Raw genomic sequence first — 4047 nt, forward strand, 5'->3', positions numbered from 1 at the left:
TGTCTACAATCAGTTAATAATCAATAGGGTCATATGATTTCTACTTGCTTTGGGGAATATAATATCCATCCTGCAACAGATCTTATTAATCATAAATAACTGTAAAATGCATGTGAAAGCTAAATGTAGGCTTAAGGGCTGAAGTCTAATTACTGCTGTGTTCATTCATCTGTTCATCCATGAACAAAGGAGTTATGGTAGAGACAGGGGCCTGGGTGGGATGATGGAATTAAGAAGTCCTTAGCTTGCCTACCAGGAAATAAGGAATATTAACGACAACTATCTTTGTTATATGCCTACTACATGCCACCTACTGACTTTCCTAAATGGTTTATGTACATTTATTCCTTTGAACAAAAGCCAAGGAGTACTTATATTGCCATTTTACGAATGAGTAAATTCAGGTACTAAGATTCTGAGAGCTAGCACAGGTGACAGTATGTGGTACACGGAAGTCTGTCAACCCTGGGATATACTATTTCCGTTTTCCATCAGGCTTCGTTCCCTAATTTGGCAATCTAAGACTATGAAATGAAGAGATGCCAAATGACAGTATGCAAAAGAAGAAGAGTTAGCAGCAGTGGTAGTTAACAAGCACTCTCTGGTTCTCTCGCTCTACACACACACTATTATTTTTTATAGCTTAGGATAAAGTCTAATTCACAAATTAGGCACAGTAAGAATAACAACACTGGTAAAACAGAACAATGATAACAATAGACTTAATGAAAGTCATCAGAAACTTACGAATTGTTTATTTCTATAATTTTCCACTCAACACTTCAGTCCAGAGTTGATTGCCGATAACTGAAACCACGGAAAGAAAAACTGCCAATAAGAGACACCTGTACTTCCTCTATTTTCTCTTTCTTGTTTTTTTTTTTCATTGCACAGTGATACAGATGAATAAAAAAAAAAACTTTAAAATGTTTATTTTCATCCACCTGAAGGGCAAAGAGAAATCTTCCATCCACTGGTTCACTCTTCAAATGCTCTCAACAGCCAGGGCTTGGCCAAAGGAAAGCCAGGAGCTCCATTCTGGTGTGAAGCACCTGCTGCCGCTCAGGGTGCAGCGGTATGAAGCTGGATCCGACTGCAACTGATAAAGGATATGCGTATCTCATGTGATTGTACCACAGCACCTGCCCCAAGATGCAGACAATTTTGAAGAGGGAAGAAAATTTTTTAAAGATTTATTTTATTATTTTTAAAAGATTTATTTATATTTATTGCAAAATCAGATATAGAGAGAGGAGGAGAGACAGAGAGAAAGATCTTCTGTCTGATAATTCACTCCCCAAGTGACCACAATAGCCGGTGCTGCACCAATCCAAAGCCAGGATCCAGGAACCTCTTCCGGGTCTCCCACGCGGGTGCAGGGTCCCAAGGCTTTGGGCCGTCCTCAACTGCTTTCCCAGGCCACAGGCAGGGAGCTGGATGGGAAGTGGAGCTGCCAGGATTAGAACCGGTGCCCATATGGGATCCCGGGGCGTTCAAGGCGAGGACTTTAGCCACTAGGCCACGCTGCCGGGGCCTGTTGTTTTTTTTTTGTCTTAGTTGAGTGAGATACAACAAATTTGCCTTGAACAATTAAGTCACGGGGAGTCATTAAGATGTTTTGACAGTTGCAGGACAGCAAAAACATGTCTACGCTGTCCTGAGTAGGCAATATCATCCACTTTGGTTTTTCTCTCCCGTCTGCTTTTGTTGTTTTTATGTCCGGCTGTGCTCTTTGCCATAATTCTTGCTGCATTCACTCCTCCTGCAATGTTTGATTGTATCATATTTGTGCACTCAGTGATCGTTACTAGGTATCATTGTGTATCCTTGGGACGTAAATTCTAGAATGGACCTTTGGCGCCTTTATAGAGGTTAAAGGTCAATCGGCACAGAGACACCCCAATGAGGGGAGGGGCTTTCCAAGCTTCATCCGGGGATGTGGAAGGAAGCTCGGCGGTAAGAAGACGCCACGGTTGTCTCAGTGGTCCCCAACCAGGTGAGCGATTTGGTAGGTAAAAAGGCTGCAGAAGGCTTCAGGTGAGGGTTTTTTTTTTTTTGGTAGTTTGTAACTAGCAAAAAGATGTGGCCATGGGGCCAACATTTTTGAGAGTGACCCCATGGTAACTGCATTGTGGAACTGTCCACGTGCTCACGGCGGCATCCATCTTGAGGAGAAGGAGGAGGGCCAAGCGGTTTTTAGTTGGGGTAGAAGAGTGTGAGGCTAGTGCCGGCTACCCGAAGTGGGCCGCGGTGATTATCGTGGTCTGCAAACGCAGTTCTGTGGCGCTGCTGCTGACCACGAGGGATCTAGGTGCTAGAGGTCGCCATGTGTTCAGAGTCTAGTTGGTTGGGCTGGGGACGGGGGCGGAATTTGAACCGAAGAGGCGGCTGAGGTGAGGAAAGGCTGGGTCAGCTAAGCTGTCCAGTTAAGCCCTGCTCCTGGCGCTTCCGGGCTGATCTATAGAGAAAATTGCCCTGAGATTGTTTGTCGCCAGCGACTTTCTCGGTCCCCCCCACCCCTCCCCCCTCCCCCACCCCTTCCCCCACTCCCCACCCCCGCTAACCTCCTCCAGCCGCCTCCAGCCGCCTCTAACCAACTTTAATTGTGGTTTACTAAGTTTTCATTTCCTCAACAAGAAAATTTTGACTGGCAAGAAATATCTTGAGGAAACGGAGGACAAGGAACAGAATTTGAAATCATTTCTTGTTTTCTAGGCCGGGGGCGACCATTTTAAAAATGAGCAGCCTACACTTTCGTGTCATGGAATTCCAAGGTACGCACCTTAACATGGTAGTAAGGGTTTTCTTTGTCTTCTAAAGGTATTTTATTTCTGAATTTTGTCTTTTGGGAGTATCCGTAGTGCCAGGTTTTCTCATTTCTGTGCCAGTGACAATAGAAGAGATTTAAGGCTATGGGGACCTTTTATGAGGTAAAAGTATGGAGAACAAAATTCAATTCACAATTCCGACCCTGGGTTTTTCAGGATTCTTATGGCATGTATACTAACATCGCTTTAAGTGAAATACAAACCTACCGTTTTAAACATACATTAAAGAAATGCAAAAAACAAAACCAAAAAAACAGAAAACCGACCCTGCCAGGTCCTGCCATGCCGTTCTACCGTTTATCCACCAAAACCCGCAAGGATTTCAAGCAGTTTTATACCAGAATAAACTTATTTTAATTCCCTTTTCTACCAACTTTGCGAAGTCTCCTTCTAAATTAAATCCAGTGCAGTTTTAGATCTAAATGTGTTTTATTTTCCCTCTTTTGAAAGTTGGTAATTTATGGGAACCCCTGACAAGCAAAAGGAATTTGACCAGGGTCCTGGGAGAATTTCTGGTACTTTGTTTTTCAGGAAATGAGTAGTCAGGTAGTAATGGAATATGTTGTTATCAAGATGGCTACACATCTACTATTAAAATTTTTTTTAACTTACACATATGATCTTTTTATTCTTTCTTTAGTGTTAGTAATCTAAGACTGAAATAGGATGGACCAAAAAACCTACAATTTTCTAGAAAATGAGTTTAAAATTTACTTTAAGAAAGTAACACCATTGATTGTTGCAAACATAGGTCTTTTCCACATAAGTGTAAACTGGTAAATAAAAATATATTTTTTATGAAGGAAGATATATGTATTTTTATGATTTACTTTATTTTTAAAAATTTTTAAAAAAGATTTATTTTTATTATTTTTTTTTATTGGAAAGGCGGATATACAGAGAGGATAGACAGAGAGGAAGATCTTCCGTCCGATGATGCACTCCCCAAGTGAGCGCAACGGCCCGATACTATGCCGATCCGAAGCCAGGAGCTTCTTCCGGGTCTCCCGCACGGGTGCAGGGTCCCAAGGCTTTGGGCTGTCCTCTGCTGCTTTCCCAGGCCACAGGCAGGGAGCTGGAAGGGAAGCGGGGCTGCCGGGATAGAACCGGCGCCCATATGGGATCCCGGGCATGCAAGGCTAGGACCTTTAACCACTTGCACCACCGCGCCAGGCCCTACTTTTTTTTTTTTAAACAATCTTACTGCTACTATTAAAAA

Source organism: Ochotona curzoniae, unplaced genomic scaffold, assembly GCF_017591425.1.
Source record: "Ochotona curzoniae isolate NIBS_2020 unplaced genomic scaffold, NIBS_Ocur_1.0 contig_1274, whole genome shotgun sequence".
Taxonomy (NCBI): Eukaryota; Metazoa; Chordata; class Mammalia; order Lagomorpha; family Ochotonidae; genus Ochotona; species Ochotona curzoniae.